At 35.6% G+C, this 18,860-nt stretch overlaps 1 protein-coding gene across 4 annotated transcripts in view; it reads right to left on the reverse strand.

Moving 5' to 3' along the window:
• Window positions 1-7,869, reverse strand: part of LOC143247583 (putative G-protein coupled receptor B0563.6) — a 60,245-nt gene extending 52,376 nt beyond the window's left edge. For 2 of the 4 annotated variants that reach the window (XM_076495889.1, XM_076495888.1), the window contains exons 1-2: window positions 7,775-7,869; window positions 7,562-7,652 (exon numbers count right to left, since the gene is read on the reverse strand). The gene's annotated coding sequence lies outside the window, so the exon portion shown is untranslated. Of the gene's footprint in view, window positions 1-270; window positions 390-7,561; window positions 7,653-7,774 lie in introns of those variants that run through there. The other 2 variants (XR_013026616.1, XR_013026615.1) reach the window with 2 other exon arrangements.
• Window positions 7,870-18,860: the final 10,991 nt, after the last annotated feature.

Below are 18,860 nucleotides of genomic sequence, written 5' to 3' on the forward strand. Positions count from 1 at the left end.
GGCCTGTTAATATTTATATCGGATTGATTTTTAAAATTAATAATAAAATAAGGCATTTATCTAGTTAATGAATACAATATTTGTGTGTATATATATATATGTTAAAGGCTTCCTTTTTCTATTTCATCAAAGTTTCCCATATGGTAAAGTAAAACGGACTTAAAACCTCATATATATTGCATAAATATCTGCTATCATTCAACACACAGTATTAGAAAGGTCAGGGAAATGATAAAATGTTGAGAAAACAGCTGGAAGTCGATCACTTAAGTTCAGCTGAGTTGGACACAGTCTCAGCTCTGATGTTTGACAGCTCTACAGAAGTCGAGATTTTGTTCTATACCTTCCGGTACTCACTCTAACTTCTAAGTTCGAGTACCTGTTGAGAACTGGTAAAACGTCTTTTATCTCATTACAAACCAGAAAATGAAACAAAACTAAGATATTATAGTCTATAGAAAATGAGGTTATTGAATAAAAAAAAGTAGAAACTTATCAGATTTCGTTCGTTATGCTGTTAAGCACAAAGCTACACAACGGGCTAACTGTGTTTTGTCCACCTCAATAATCCAGCCATGAATAGTAATTACAGACGCCCAACTAAAGTCACCGAGGTCTTCAAATCTGTATCACGAACAACAAAGACATTAATTAAAGTCAACGAGACGCGTTCTCTTACAAAGTCACATGTAATTCAGGAATTTTCAGCATTCACAAATTTAAAATAATTCCTCTCGGTGGACACAACAGAGGTCCCAACGTGGCTTTTCTATTAAAACAACAACAATAACACGCATACACACATTCCAACTCATCTACCCAGTAACAAAATCCAGAGCTTTGTCTCATGGTAAACTCTCGCCCTCTAGTAGATATAAAGTAAGCATAACATAATAAATCCTTTATTTAAAATGCTATCGGAAAGTTAAAGGCTTTGTTTCCATAAAGTAATGTTATTTGCAACATAGATAATTGAAAACGTTTTTTTATTAACAGTAATAATATGTAGTCAAGATTATATATGTAATTCATTTCTATACATAAATTATTTCCTTTTAAATGAAAATGTAATACCTATGAACAGTGTATTTAGTTAACTTTCCTGATTAACCTGTTGACTGTCAAGTATTTCAGCTGCTACAATACAACTCTAATGCTTCTTCATTTTGTAACTTTTTTCGTGACGCCATTTTGGATCGAAAGTGAGACAATTTGTAAGTAGGTCAAATGCATGTATGGTGCTGACATCTAGCGTTGACGTTAGGTATTATTGAGAACGAATTAACTCATCCGTGGCACTGTGTTACTGATTGGCTTGGACGAGTTATCTCGTCTACGGCACTGATCAGGTTAATGGACCCGGCATGACCAGGTGGGTTAAGACACTCGACTCGTAATCTGAGTGTCGCTGGTTCAAATCCTCGTCAAACCAAACATGTTTGCCCTTTCAGCCGTGGGGACATTATAATGTGACGGTCAATCCCACTATTCGTTGGTAAAAGAGTAGCCTAAGAGTTGCCGGCGGGTGGTGATGACGAGTTGCCTTCTTTCTCCTCTTACACTGCTAAATTAGGGACGGCTAGCGCAGACAGCCCTTGTATAGCTTTGCGCGGAATTCGAAACAAACCAAACCAAACCTGGTTAATGCTATTAGATATAAAAATGAATAAACTTTAGAACTGATATTTAGAAAGAACTGCACAAAAAACAGACATTTCAATTGTAAGTCAATCAGGGAAAGTTACCACTTAAACGTAGGTAGATTTGTTTGAAAAACAGACATTTCAGCTGTAAGTCAATCAGGGAAAATTTCATCAACAAATCTCAAAAACTACGATTTTGTTTGTTTTGGAATTTCGCGCTAGCTGTCCCTAACTTAGCAGTGTAAGACTAGAGTATGAAATGATAAAGAGGAGAACAAGATGTGTAATCATATTAAATTTTGTGTAATTTTATTATTTGGCCACTGAAATTTGGCGATGAAACGTGCAAAATCGTTTCTTGAAATGAGTTTGGTTTGAATTTCGTGTAAAGCTGCACGAGGGAAGGTAGCCACCAACCGCCAACTCTAGGGCTACTCTTTTACCAACGAATAGTGGGATTGACCGTCACATTATAACGTCCCCACGGCTGAAAGGGCGAACATGTTTGGTGCGACGGGGACTTGAACCCGCGACCCTCAGATTACGAGTCCAGTGCCTCAACCACCTGGCCGTGTATTTGAGAGTCGATTAGTAATTGGTAGCGGTACTGCTGTCACATTGACTTGTAATTGGTAGCGGTACTGCTGTCTCATTGACTTCAATCACTGCAGCAAAGAGTGAAACAGAAGGATAATTACAGTTGAAAAATCTCGTCGAAAATTGGAGAAGCATTAGAAACTGATAGTCCCAAGATTTGTGGTAAAGTTCACGTGAAGTGCAGATTTTTAAATTCTTTATTCCCCCTAATTTGCCCATTGCGGATTCAAAATCAGAGGCGTGTAAAAATTAATATTTCAGGCGTGACTTTTTGTCTTTCAGAAGTGTCTGTCGCAGAGGCCTTTCATCGAATACCAAAACGCGTCAATGGGACTGGACGATGACAGATAGAAGGCTTTCTGAAACACTGTTTACGTGTGAATTGTACCACTGTAAAAAAACTCAAGGTTTACACTAATATCTGACGAAATATTAAAGAAACAGAAGATGTAAAATTTATAATAAAAGCTACTTCAGCTGCGAATCTTTCTTTCGCTGTCTTTCTAATTTGGTCCTTAATTGCAGAGAGATAAAACCACCAGAGCTGTAAAATGGTATGATTAAACATATCTCTGTTATTGTACATGAAAAACAAGGTCATTCGGTCACGTTCTTCATTGATTTGTTTTTGAGACATTGCTATTGGCGGATATTTGTTCTCTCAGGTGTGTGAACTAGGTTATTAGATAATTAGAACCAGCGTATTGCTACGATAACATATTTATCATGAGCTACAATAGTATGTTTTTTTTCTTTCTTGATATATTTACAACTAGTTTGTTTTTTTCACTTGGTTCTCGTAACTGCACTCGCTAATTTCCACATCGGAATATCTTCGGACATACAATGCTAGAAACCGGGTTTCGATACCCATTCGGGGCAAAACGCAGAGAGCTCGTTGCCTAACTTTGTGTTTAATTACAAGCAAAATCAACAGTCTTACAATGATGAATTCATTACATTCGAATCACCTAAACGCATAAAGGTTATATTTCACATAAAGGTGTTGGGGCTTGTCGGATTTAGGTTTAGGTTTCGGGCATAAAGCCCAATAATAAGCCTTTCAGATCCAGCCTTAAGGTTTAAATGATAAGCAGAATGGAACAAAACATATGAAATTAGACTAAAGATACTATAAAGTTGGTACTACATGGTCAGTACTGTTGATACACAGGGCGTTATACGGTTTGTAGGAAATATTACGAGGGCAACTAAAACAGGTCGAACTAATCTTTATTTAATAGTAAGACTTTACAAGATAAACTGCCCCAAACGAAGCAATTGTACAAACGTTTTTGTTCCACCGCACTGCGGCCCGGCATGGCCAAGCGTGTTAAGGCGTTCGGCTCGTAATGCGAGGGTCGCGAGTTCGAATTGCGGTCGCACCGAACATGCTCGCCCTTTCAGCCGTGGGGACGTTATAATATGACGGTCAATCCCTTTATTCGTTGGTAAGTGTAGCCCAAGAGTTGGCGGTGGGCGGTGATGACTAGCTGCCTTCCCTTTAGTCTTACACTGCTAAATTAGGGACGGCTAGCGCAGATAGCCCTCGAGTAGCTTTGTGCGAAATTCTAAAAACAGTCACAATCCTATGCGGTATTTTATAAATGACACCGATTTAGTGGATGAGATGCAGAATATAGTGTGTCAACGGCGAAATAACTGATTTTTTTCAGGTAAGAAACACGTAACAAGTCTATTTATGTGTTAAAGCGTTTATCAGTTGTTCTGTTTTGGCATAAAATGATTAAAGGTGTTTACTATCCCATCAAAGCCACATTAGGTTATCTGTTGTGTCCACTGCAGGAGATCCAACCCCGAATTTTAGTGCTGTGAGTCTTTCCGCAGACTCATCGCTGTCCCACCGAGTGATTATTTGATATGAAGTTCCAGCTGGCCAGTTAAGGGAAACGTGAAAAGAGAACAGTATGTGATAAATCGCTTGCTAAGGTAAGGTGTTTGAAGACATGTTGCTTGTTGTTGTTTTTTTTAAATTTCGCGCAAAGCGACATGAGGGCTATCTGCGCTAGCCGTCCCTAATTTAGTAGTGTAAAACTAGAGGGAAGGTAGCTAGTCATCACCACCCACCGCCAAGTCTTGGGCTGCTCTTTTATCAACGAATAGTGGGATTGACCGTTACTGTATAATGCCCTCACGGCTGAAAGGGCAAGCATGTTTGATGCGACGGGGATTCGAACCCACGACCCTCAAATTACGAGTCGAGTGCCTTAACCACTTTAGCATTTAGTTTATTTCCAATGAGTTTCAGCAACGCTGTGAAACATGTTATTTACTAAGCCTAATCTTGTACTTAGTCGGATTGAGTACGGAATATTTACCTAATATTTATAACGATGCCATGCAAAAATACTTTGTAAACGAGAAATTGGAGACTGAGAAAAGCGTTCGTAACATACTATTAACAAACAACTTACACAAAGTAAACAATAAGTTGCTGAAGCGAAGCTGATTTTGAACTCCTGAAAATTGTGTCATATTGTAAAACTCAGACCTGAACAGAACAACAGCACATAGCGAAAAATGTCTGAAATTATGTTAACTAAAGAAACCATAATAAACATTTGTTAAAATGTTAGATAGATACACACATGTAGCCTATACATATATATATAAAGCTTAAATAATAACTTTTAGAACATTTAGAATTATTTGGAGAAAAACACATCGTCAGTGGTCTATCTTTCTTAGAGACAATAGAAGCTTTTACTGGAAGAAATATGCTGGTAATTGCTATTAGTTGCTGCATAGAAGTAGATATTATTTTTTACTAGACTAGAAGTAGAACATATTATACATATATATTTTTATTTCGTATTTGTCTCTGATGGAAATTTTCGCTGGCTTCTGTTTACATAAACAGTAAGAAAGAAGGTTGTTGTGAAACTGTAGCGTGTTTGGTCTAGCAACTCATATTTGGGAGTTTGTTTGTTTAAAAGCAAAGCCAGATTGGACCATCTGCTTCGTTCACTGTGGAGAATCGAACCCCGTATTTTAGCGCTGTAGGTCCTTAGTCTTATTCCTTGTCCAACGGTAGGAGTTTTAAGACTTGGGGTATTGCTTTAAAAATCAGTTTTATATGTGAGGATGTCTTAGAGTTATAAAGTTCCTTGTCTGGTTTCTAGAGTTAACAGCGACCCTATGGAAAGAAATATACCTATACAAAAATCTATACGTGTTTGTGGACACTTCTGCTGAATGCCAGTGTTTGGTGACGTTTAATTTAGGTCTATATTTTACCAAAACAAGATCGCATTTCATAAATAATTCTACATATCTTCGGTAGGAGCAGTGCGTCCTGATACTAACGTAAAATAAAATCCGTAATTAGAAAAGCTAACCCCGATACGACACACGCATCGCGAGGCCTAGTATTAAAACGTCATTTGTTAATTCATTTATATGCAAAAGAGGTATCTCGTAGGCTTAAAAGTTAAAAACTATCTTGTCAAAATGCATTAAAAATGGATAATATATGCATAAAAATTCGATCTCAGCTTTCCGAGCTGCAATTTAATTAATATTCAATTAAGAATAAACTAATGTTTTACATAGGGGGCAGCATGGTAGCAAAATGTTTAAAATACTCTCATTCATTACCTTTAGTTTGTTTGTTTGTTTTTTGAATTTCGCGCAAAGCTACTCAAGGACTATCTGCGCTAGCCGTCCCTAATTTAGCAGTGTAAGACTAGAGGGAAGGCAGCTAGGCATCACCACCCACCGCTAACTCTTGGGCTACTCTTTTACCAACGAACGTCTGAAAGGGCGAGCATGTTTGGTGCGACGGGGATTCGAACTCGTGGCCTTCGGATTACGAGTCGAGTGCCTTAACCACCTGGCCATGCTGGGCCCTATCAATAAAGAAAAAAAAGTTTAAGACTTAGTTAATATAAATTAATGTCACAAGTCGTCTTTTTCATATTTCTGAGATCTCTATTGGCTCAGCAGTATGTCTGCTTACTCACACCACTAAAAACCCGGTTTCAATACCCGTGGTGGGCAGAGCTCAGATAGCCCATTTTGTAGCTTTGTGTTTAATTCTAAATAAACAAACTTCTGGTGAATTTTGTTTCAAAAATTGCAGGAATTCATTTACTTTCAAATACAATCACGCAATTACTGATAAAACATTGTTATTTTTATCAAAATAAGGCACACCCAAATAATAATTTTTAAAGAATTAAAACGAGAAAATAAGTTTCAGTTTGTTGGTTTCTGATTGACCACGCACGCGCCCATGACGTAGATAATTGCACTGTTATCAATGCTTTCAATCCTCGTTCGTGTAAATTATTAATACATTGCTTCAAAATAAATGAACTAAACTCTGCTCTAATTTAGAAAAAAAATGTTGATGTATGTTTACTAAATAATGAAAACTAAGTGTGGAAATACATGTTTTGTTTATTTTAAGCACAAAACTACACGACGGTCTAAACGTGCTGAGCAAACAGCAAATATCGAAACTCGATTTTGATCGTTATAAGTCCTAAGATTCACCTCGGAGCCACACGAAAGCCAAACATATGTTATAATAGAAGTGTAAACAAAATACTTACAGAATTCTCTAGGTTCATTTCGCTACAAACATTTTGGCACAATGTTTTTTTCGTTTCTGTTTTTAGTTTGTTCACTAAGTAACCTGTTAATCTTTGATTAATCCTTTCAGTAGCTAATCTCTTAACCTTAGATTAAGCTTACGACCAACATTCGTCTATTATTGTATTTGTTCTCGGACTGGCTGAATTTCCTAATGTTTACATGTCTATATGATATCTTTGGTAAGTCTGACGTGATCTAAGAACTATCGTGCTGGGCTGCGGATCGAAGTAACCAAGGTTTGCGCTGTGCTGCTTTATAAGAGTACAATTGAGTCAGTCTTTTGACTTATAATCAGAAAACTATACATAACCCTCGAGGTAGTGGGTGTTTCTGACTGAGTTTATTTTCTCTGGTCAGTAGCTCAACAAGTAGGGATGGATTTACCTAAACCCCAGGGACTTCTGATAAGGCTGTTTAGTCCTTGTGTCATAAATATGCTGTTCAGGTTGTCAAGAAGACTGCTTCTATTCTCTTTGCAAGTATTTATCGAAGTAAAGGGTATTATATCATCAGAGTTGTATGATAATTTTTTAAATCATTTTAAGACGCATTAAAAACAACTAATATTAGGATTATAATTTCAATTAAAACAGACAGCTTTCATCTTCATTATAGCATCTCGTGTCTTCAAATATAACTGAAATTACAGACATATATGTGCAGATCTTTACTTTAAAAAACAACGATGTCTTATGATTTACCTCACTGGACCACTGCCACAACTTGTTGGTGTAGCCAAGGAAAACGAAATTTCAGGTTCTATAGAGACAAGTCCTCACTTTGATTGCATACCTGAAAAAAGAAGTTAGGTTTAGATAAATTAACAATTTCTATTACTATTAAAAAGGCTGTAATTTTTTTATACCCTGACTACAGAGACTCAAAAAGGTTATTATATAAGCCAAATGACGTACCCTCAAACCTAGTTTTCATAAACCTTAGACAGTGTTTTATTGCGTGCATGCACAAGGCATGATTTGGGTTGAAATACATGAGGTGTGCGTCTTGGTTGTTGGAGGCGCGTGTAATGGTCACGTGCCAACTCACTTTCAGTTTTGTTATCTCGTAACGGCCAGAGCTCACTAATTTTTTTTTTCTAGCAGTACCAACACGTGTCGGCGTTCTGTTCGACTTAGATATTCATTTATCAGGCTGCTATACTTTGACTTATGGGATAAGATATTATCTCGAGGATTGGGTGGGGGGTAACAGAAATCCTATAAACCAAATAAATTAAATACAAAGGTTTGTAGCAGTACACATTAGATATACAAAACAGTAAATTGTTATATCAATATCAGGAACATTGTTACTCGTCCGAAACAAAGTAAACATTTATTACGCCTGCGCACTATCGCTAATAATCACTGGCGTTATCTCTGTGGTCAGAATGTTTCCCTGTGCTCGTTTCGAGATCAAAAATCTCATTATATGACTTTTTTATTGTTATTTCAACAATGTAAAGATTAATACTTACGTCAATAGCATAAAAACGTATTTAATAGAAACTTATTTTCCAAAACGTGTCATTCAATAGCACTCAAAATCTTCAGAAAAAGAATTCGCTACACGCATCCAAACTCGTGCTTAAAAGCAAGCGTTTAATTTTAAACCAACCTACGCAGTCAAATTTTATAATTCGTCAAATTACTAAACTGTTCGTGTCCTCAGACCACCATCTTATTTTTTTTTGTATCGTTCAATCCTTGTGAGGCCCATATATTGCATGAAATTGAGCAGTCGCAATATGTTTGTGCATGTATTAGTCCTAAAGAACTGTCCAAAACCAATTACTTTCCATCTAAAATATGTATAGAGTTCCCTTACAGCAGTAGTCACGTTAGGGTTAATTGCGACATTTCCTTGTGTTGTAACAAACCGTGCAAGGAATTCCACAAAACTCTAATAGAACGTTAGTGCTGGCAAACACCATAAGCAGTAAACATTCAGTTTAAACAACAATTTGAAACCTTTACTATTCAGTACAAAGGTATATAAAACTGCTCATAAAAGCACGCATCTTAGGCTTACAAGGAAAATAAAATCTACCGAAAACGGCCTGATTTTAGTTTTTATTTTCTTATTATCTTGCCAGCCTACAACAAAAACAGCTTGGTATAGTGCACAAAATCTTTTGTTGAATACCAACTAAGATAATATAAAAGTCAATTTGCTGCTTCGGTAATTTCATAAGTTAAAAAAAATATCGTAATTATAGCGTAAACGATGTTATCATTATCCTTTTATGTAATTTATCTTACAAACATCTGTTGTTCCTTCAGAAAGCTTAAGTGCAAAACGAAACATGAATTACCAGCCAATGACTATAACGTGTAAATATTCAATGCTTTGTACACTATACAGTCGGTGTCTTTAGGGAGCTAGCCCCCATATTATGTATGAAGTGAAGGAGTTAAAAATCAATAAGCATAATATTAGATTTTTTTACATACATTCTTACAATAATTACCTTATAAGACACGAAGGTTTATTTAAAGTGATGTTTTAGACTTGTATGCTTTATTTCAGAAGGCTGCTTTTTTAGTGGTACAATTTTGCGCTTTTAATGGGTGGTTGTTTCTTAGTCTGGACATATATTTGTCCATTGCTATACATTTTATATGGAAAAATTAGTTACACAGAAAATATAAATGCTCACTGTATTCTCAAATAATTCTTCATGACAATTTCTAGCTGCAGCTCAACATTTTACATCTCTGATTAATACGATCTATCAGTCAATAGCTACAGTAAATCATCATGAGCAGTAACAGCTAGCTACTAGCTATTTTTATCATCCTTACAATGTATAAAGCTAGCTACCATATCAAGTAATCATTGCCAATATAAGAGCATAAAAAACAACCAGCAAGCAAGATAATTAAAAATAGAGAATTTAAAAACTTGCAAATAGGAGTCGTAAAGAAAGTAAGGAAATATAGCTGGTTATATTGTAGACATTACTTATTCAAACTACAAATCCCTATTTTGACTACATCAAATGTAATTCTAGTTTTCAGCATGAATGTCTACAGTATTTACAGCCTTCTTTCTTTACTTTTTTACCTTTACTATTTACAGGTTTTCAAATTCCCAATTCTCTTATTTATCTTGTTCAATTATTATTCGGTAGAATTAAGTATGGACCAACAATAAATTTATAAAATATATTTAAAAAGCCGATGGAAGAGGATGCTTTGTTAACCTGTTGACTGCCAGGTATTTCAACTACTACAATACAACTCTAATGCTTCTTCATTTTGTAAGTTTTTTGTGACGCCATTTTTGATCGAAAGTGAAACAAATTGTAAGTAGGTAAATGCACGTATGGTGCTGACATCTAGCGTTGAAGTTAGGTATTATTGAGAACGAATTAACTCGTCCGTGGCACTGTGTTACCGATCGGCTTGGACGAGTTATCTCGTCTATGGCACTGAACAGGTTAACTCCAGGACTAATTTATTTTCTAAATCCAATATTCATAATTGTGGCGAAAGTTACCCAAACAAATAGAGAAACATGGCTCTCCTCACTGGGCAATAAATCCAGCTCTCCATGTACCAAGGTAAACACAAGTGTATTTATTTAATTTTCCTTTAACTATACATATCCATGAAAAATTAATCATGTGAAAGAAACAACTATTATTTCATCAAGGTCTGTCGCTTTGTAAATTAACGAGAATGCAAATAACTTTGTCAGTAGGGATAATTTTTAATTCGTAACTCTCTCTCTCTCTAAAAGTAACTTATTGTGATTAAAATACAAATAAACATTTAAAAATGTTCATCTCGGTATTCATACTAAAACTGGGGGCGTTATAATGTGATGACCAATCCCACTGTTCGTTGGTAAAAGAGTAGCCCAAGAGTTGGCGGTGGGTGGTGGTGACTAACTGTCTTCCCTCTGATCTTACACTGCTAAACTAGGGACGACTAGCGCAGATAGCCCTTGTGTAGCTTTGCGGGAAATTAAAACACAAACAAAAACAAATAATCATACTAAAACTCAGCATTCGACAATAATAACATTTCGAGTAAAGGCAAGGACAATTAGTTATACTGAATACCCGAAACGCTAGGGCAATATATATACCTAAATGTACCTCATGGGACTAGAATACCGGAGAATGTCTATAGAGCTATATTTATGCTTGCTGAACTTTTTGTTAAGTTTTCGAAGTCCTCGGCTCACTGCCAACGCTTGATAAAACTCCACGCGTCCGTCATACTTGTCGCTGTCTGTTTGTCTGAACGGTCTTAAGCTATTAGAAGCACGACATGTGAGTCCAATAGATGATTAGAAAGTTATCCCTCATGGCTTATTATGTTGGAGTGACTAGTTTTCTGTTATCTTTTCTATAACATCTTTACGACATTAAAATTGTGTTTTGATCTGTATTAATGTTGTGTTTTATCCTTTACTGACATCAATGTTTCATTTTACATGCAGTGACATTAAGGATGCGTTTTGACCTATAATGATATAGAGACTGTGTTTTGACTTATAATGACATTGTGATCGCCGCCTTTACACTTCACGACGTAAGTTATCTACTGCGTGAGAGCGCGTTATTAGATGTCACACAACATAATAGTTCGAGTGTTGCTCAGCAGAAAGCGTGTTGCTAAGAGTAATAGTTCTACGACGTGGAAGTAGAGGGCGTGTGTTAGGATCATTACGTCGGTAAATTGCGTATTTCTAAACAAAGATGTCTATATTTTATAAGCTATTATTCTATATTGATAATATGTTTATGTATCATATATAATAACAAATGGGTTATTATTGACAAAATGTTTCCGGACTTTAAGGGATAGTGTTACAAAGAGTGAATGATGCTATAAGAGACACTGTTTGTAGAATGATTGATTAATCAACAGAATATTATCTTATTTGTATAGTATACTTTTCATAAGTATTTAACCTAAAAAGGACTGATTTTACATGATACCTTCTCTAAATATCATTCACTATTTAATTCACAATCTTACATTTTCACTTTATACACGTTTCACTAGTTTGGTTTTATGATTAAACATATTCTTATGTTATCATTCTACCCACGTAAGTATTGTTTGTTTGTTTCTTTTGAATTTCGCACAAAGCTACTCGAGGGCTATCTGTGCTGGCCGTCCATAATTTAGCAGTGTAAGACTAGAGGGAAGACAGCTAGTCATCACCACCCACTGCCAACTCTTGGGCTACTCTTTTACCAACGAATAGTGGGATTGACCGTTACATTATAACGTCCACATTTTTATAGTAAACTAACATTTCTTGAGTCAGTATTTCATTGTATTGGTGCTTGTTGCCCGAAATTTCGACATAGGATTTTTAATAAAGCTAAACTAATTTAATATTTTCCTCTCGATGACGAGGAACCCACTTGAAATAAAAACGTACCTCAGAACGGCTAGTGTGGGTATTAACACTTTTACTGATAAGGAGAGAACAACGTTTCGACCTTCCTAGGTCATCTTCAGATTAAGAGTGTTTGAATGTGGCCGTTGACGGACACATGTCTTAAGGACGAGAGTATAAACGGGTACGGGATTGTAAGGGCTATTGCAGTTAGATATTAGGTTATTAATTAGTATAGGTATAAAGGTGTTCCTTTATATTGGTTTAGAACTACATTTCCACATTGCTTGGTATTATGTAGGTAGTGCGATAACACAGAAAATATTGATCGCTTGTGGAAAGGGTATATAATAGCCTTTTCCCTCACAAAATATTGATACACCGAGATCATAAAGATATGTTCAGGTAGTGTTTATAATTTACAAGATGACATTATTCCTCGTACACTGAAAACAAAGAAACATGGGTTATCTCAGGATACCAGGATCATCAAGAAGGGGACCTGTAACAAGTCATGTCTCAGCCGTAGTAAGCAAAGTTTGACCGTCACATTACAACGCCCTCACGGCTGAAAGGGCGAGCATGTTTGGCGCGACGGGGATGCGAACCCGGGGACTCTCAGATTACGAGTCGCACGCCTTAACACGCTTCCCACGTAAGTATGATTTTATTGTGAAAAACAGCACATCAGTTCTTGACACAGTATGTCATTTCACATATTTCTACAGTTACTTGGTAATTTTTAATTACATATTACACATGTTTTACAAAGGCTGACAATGTTTCTGTGGTGGATAATAATACCCAGATACTATACGTGGTAAGCAGACTGTGTTACTAAGATTGAAGATGGTCTAACTAAGGATGGAGCTACTAGAGCAAATAATGTTTCCATAAATGGATAAATTCTAAAAAGTTACAGATAATATCTTTTATATTTAATGAGCATAAAACACTTTTTTAAAAAATGATACTGAAAAGGACGCTTATTTAAATTTCTAAATAATATACAATAATTGAAAGTTTAGTTTTATAGGTTGATTTGTTCCACTAAAGATCTACATAAAAAGTTGTGTTTAACTCTTAATATTCTTATTTTTCTTTAGATATTTTCACAAACTTTTGTTTATAGAACGTTTTTTGCTTTTTTAACTTTATGCATAAAAATTTGTGACTTTTAGAGTGGAATTTATAAATTAATTTTCTTTGTGTGTAAATCAAAACGTTTGCAACGGTCATCTTGTATAAATTTGTAACTCACCCTAACACTGTCTAAGATGTCCAGCTTAAATGATATTGATGAACTTTGATTTTTGGAAATATGAAGGGTTATGAAAGGTCATGACACTTTCAAATGTCTATTAGTTTAAAATTTGTTTACAAATCAAAATTTCTCCTTCTATATTTTTTAAAATTTCAAAATCAGATTATAGCAGTTAAACTCATTAGTTCCCGAAAAACAAGTTTGTACAGGAATGAATTTAGCTTATAAACAACAGCGTGTAATTTTGTATTTCAACCATATGAATCATACTTTACAACAAAACTGTTTTATATATTGTGGTAAGTTATAACAGGACTCTCCAGTTAGATTTCTTACATTAGATCTCGACTTTGTCTAATTTTGTTACTTTTAATTATTAACGAGCTTCTAATCCCATGTTATGATGAACAATTATTTTTTGGTGATCATATTTTGATATTTTAGACTCAGAAAATGTAATACTTCGAATTTTCCTCACATATGTTTTGAAACAGTTATTGCAACGTATGTTATCTTTTCACTTAGAACAATTATAAAAATCGTCAGTTAAAAAATCAATGTTCAGACCAAAGGTCAAATTTAAGATAATTACATGTTTTTTTTTTTTGATAAATTACGCCACATGAATAAAAGAGTCTTTGATAAATTCTTTAGGTAGAGTATTCGTGGTGAAACTATATAGAATGGACGGCAACTGCCTGTTGTGGAGACACAAGTCAGTCTTAAAGACGAAAGGCGGAAGACTTTCGAAACGTCGTCCTCTACACTTGTGTCTTCACAACAGGCAGTTGTCGTCCATTCTATAAAGTTTTCATCAATAATAGTTTCTAACTTATATTTTAACATCTAATACGTAATACACTATGCTATACTAATAATAATTCTTTCATTAGAGTAATGGTTTTACCTGTAACTTTTTAGAACATTTAATTATATTCAGACTACAATGTTCATGATGTAACCACATGTTGAGACAACCTACGATAAACTCACCATCCTATCCATTTGTAGAAACATTACCTTCCCTAACAGCTCTATCCTTGGTAAGACCGTCCGCAAAAAGAACCTTAGCAAGCCGTCCTCTGATGCCACTATGTGAATCTCAGCAACGCGCTCTCTGCAAAGTAACACTCGAACTATAATGCCATGTGAGAACTAATAACGCGTTATCTGGCAGCAAATAACTTCTGTTGTAAAGTGTCATGCTAGCATGACAACTTTTGCTGGTCAAGTAAAGGGGTGATTACTGTTGGTTTTGACCTTTAATGAACTTAAGGTTGCGTTTCGCCAGGTAATGACATTAAAGTTGGTTTTTGATGTGTATGTTTGTTTGTTTATAAATTTCGCGCAAAGCTACACGAGGGCTATCTGCACTAGCCGGCCCTAATTTAGTAGTGTAAGTATAGAGGGAAGGCAGCTAGTCATCACCACCCACCGCCAACTCTTGAGCTACTCTTTTACCAACGAATAATGGGATTGCCCGTAACGTTATAAAGCCCTCACGGCTGAAAGGGCGAGCATGTTTGGTGAGACGGGGCTTCGGACTCGCGACCCTCAGATTACGAGTCGAACGCCTTAACCCACCTGGTCATGTCGGGCCAAGTAGCAGTTTTAACGTGTCAAATAAATTATTTTCATTAAAGCAACTAAGTCATCTTAACAGTTTTCGATCGTGAGTAGAATTTATTAAAAAAATTCAAAATTTTCGTGATTATTACGAAGAATATTCTTAGAGATAAACCAGATTTTACACTTACGATCATTGTCAGGTATTTACCTCCCTGTGAGAAGTTCGCACCCTCTGGAGGATATGACTAGTGTTAAATATGTAAAATATTTATTTTGTATTTAGTAGAAGAATAATGCACGATGTAGATTTTTTTTCTTCAAGATCTGATATTCTAGAACCGTGTGATTTACAAGAAAATAGAAAAATAAAGAAATTGTTTTATGATCTTATCCTGATAAACCTCCTGTTATTGAATTCTGTGTCGCTAACCATATAAGTGCTTTATAATGTTGATTGAATAGTGTTAGTTGCTTATACAATCGCACTGTTAGGAAAGGTTCGATATATAATGTCAGTCTGCGTTGTATATTGTGTTTTAGTGACGCATGGTTCTACAGTCTACATTGTTATAACTTCACGAATGTTGCGTTTGTGGTTATTACAAATTTTTGACCGTAAACGATTGTTTCGTAAAGATGAATAGTAATATTATCCAACCTACAAACGGGACGTTATCAGTAATTCCAATACAGTTTAGAATGCAATGCTTTGTATCAAGAAATACTTTTCTCCTAGCCGTTTGACAATCCAAATCTCTTAACAGTTATATAAATAGACGCAGTGTGACGTAGCATTAACAATAATAATCTTCGTATCCTCTGTGTTCCATGAGATAAAACTGCTCTATATATTGTTCCTAGTGTCTTTACTAAGTTCCTATACATGGATGCGGTCTCGAATCCCCGTCACACCAAACATGCTCGCCCTTTCAGCCGTTGGGGCGTTATAATGTGACGATCAATCCCACTATTCGTTGGTAAAAGAGTAGCCCAAGAATTGTCGATGATGACTAGCTGTCTTTCCTCTAGTCTTACACTGCTAAATTAGGAACGGCTAGCGCAGATAGCCCTCGAGTAGCTTTGCGCGAAATTTAAACAAACAAACAAACAGTCTCAGATATAGGCACGAAATAAAACAAACAAACAACAATGGTAACATATTGCTAACAAGTTACAGTTTACTAAAGTAAACAGTATACCAACTGTATTTAATCACCGTGCGTACGCAGTGTGACCTGTTGTTTTCGTATAAATAGTTTAGCTCGTGCGATTTCAATGTGGTGTTACATACAATGTTAGAGGCTACGTATCTTGTTTTTTAGGTTTTAGTAACTTCTGAGTTCCGAAGTAAAATTTGGTGTGAAGCAGATTATTTACAAAATAGGTTTGTTTTAGTCGCTTTTAAACAAACTTCGATGCCAATTTACACAGAACCTACATTTGGTTTCACAAGCTTCTAAGTGAATGTTGGTGTTAAAAAATTAAATATTGTCTAGTTTTGGTTTTATAAGCTTCTAAGTGAATTTTAGTATTAAAATTTATAGATGTCCTAGATTATCCTGTAGTCTTACACTTCGGACGGCTAGCGTGAATAGCCCTTGTGTAGCTTTGCGCGAGATTCAAAAACAAACAAACTCCTTGATTAACACGTTTCGAAAACATCAGTTTCAAATACAACTCTAATGTATACTACTTCGCCTTAGAGGAATAGAAGTATCTACGGTTTTTGTTTTTACCATTTTTTCCCTAAAAGTTTCATCACGTAGACTGCAGCTTTGGGTACAACCTGATCTTTACGACATGCAGTCTGCAAGGGGAGTCTTTACGTCTGTACAAGTCGCTGAAGAGTTTACTGAAAACTATACAAATATCGACCAATTTAATTCTTACTTTACAGGCTGTGAGCTCATAAGTATCCAATGTTCAATTACGCAACTTTCCGGTAGTTGAGATTACTCACGTTTAACCCGCTCAGGCCGTATTCCCGAGTTATCGGGAATTTCAGACTTAACTATCATCCGAATTACCGGTTTAACGGGAATGGGGAAACACCCACATTTAAACAAGGTCAAACTAAAAATAAATCAACCAATCAAAATAAAGACAGTTTGAAAGTGCGGTATTAATATTGTTTTTTTTTTTTTTTTATAAATGGCGGCCTCCTGTCTCTGGAACCAAGCACTTCGAGTGAGAAAAGACAAAGGCCTAGGATGTTTACAACTGATGAGGTATTGCAAAAATTAGATGAATCAGGTGAAAATGACAAGAATGAGGATGAAAAGTATCCTGAGGATGACTTGGAATCAGTTGAAGAAAGTTTAAAAATTAGATGAATCAAGTAAAGATGACAGGAATGCGGTGAAAAGTATCCTGAGGATGACTTGGAATCACTTGAAGAAAGTTTAAAAATTAGATGAATCAGGTGAAAATGACAAGAATGAGGATGAAAAGTATCCTGAGGATGACTTGGAATCAGTTGAAGAAAGTTTAAAAATTAGATGAATCAGGTGAAAATGACAAGAATGAGGATGAAAAGTATCCTGAGGATGACTTGGAATCAGTTGAAGAAAGTTTAAAAATTAGATGAATCAGGTGAAGATGACAGGAATGCGGTGAAAAGTATCCTGAGGATGACTTGGAATCAGTTGAAGAAAGTTTAAAAATTAGATGAATCAGGTGAAGATGACAGGAATGCGGTGAAAAGTATCCTGAGGATGACTTGGAATCAGTTGAAGAAAGTTTAGAATAAGGTAATGATGATATGTCTCAAGCCAGGGGGCGTGGTTCTAGATCAGTAGATGGTAGGATGATAAAGATGTTCTAGATGTAGGCTGGAGTAATATTTTTTTCTGCACCAGAGATTGATTTACAGCTTGATGGTAACAATGCAGGTACGTCTCGAAAACCTTGTGTGTGTTGCGTACAGTAAAAAACACTTCAGATATGAAATAAGTCACCCTGGAATACCACGCAAGGACATTTCTTTCAAACTGGTCAAGAACTCAATTTGGTACTCCCTCTGCAAGAAATGTCTCTGCATCAAACGCGGGTTAACATGTTGGGAAGACTGGCACACCAAGGTTTAGTGTTGATACAGAATTAAAGGTAAGTCTATTACAGATATTACCCTCAAATTTTATGTGTTTTTGTGTAGTAGTTTTCATGTTATCTCTGTTTCTGTGACACATATGTGTTTTATACATTTTTTGCTGTGGAGTTCAGGCCAAGGGACAATTTGGCTCCCTTAGGTCAGGACTTATAGGGTTAAAGGTTAAGTAGTCTTAATGATGACGATTAAGGGTTAAAAACTATCTGGTTGGATATTGTCGTTCTGAGTTTCTTTTGTCCTGAAATGAACGTGTACTTTTAGTCCATTAACTTCTAGAAGCTTGAAGAAAAGATATTTATTTTTTCAGTGATTTTCAGTCTAGTTTAATACGTTTAATAACATTTTGGGAAGTAAAACAATTTTCACAAATTTACAATAAAACGACACTTATTCAGTACCGATAAATCCAGAGGTCAGTTAATTAAAATTTGATATATAGACAATCCAATATTAAAACAATAAACAATGTTCTGTAACACGTTTTAGACGTGTCATTTCTCTGTCTTCTGATATGTTGTAGTATCTGGACAACAAACAATGGAACTTTTTGATTTAAATTCAATAGTCCTTTTAGCTTAGGTGTTTCTGGAATTGGAATAAAAATCTACAGTCTATTAGGTTTAAGGCTGTAGCTTAGGATAAAGACAAAATAGGGTGATTTAGGGTTTTTACTTTCTTGCTTTAAACCGTTGGT

This window comes from Tachypleus tridentatus, chromosome 3, assembly GCF_004210375.1.
Source record: "Tachypleus tridentatus isolate NWPU-2018 chromosome 3, ASM421037v1, whole genome shotgun sequence".
NCBI classification, from domain to species: domain Eukaryota; kingdom Metazoa; phylum Arthropoda; class Merostomata; order Xiphosura; family Limulidae; genus Tachypleus; species Tachypleus tridentatus.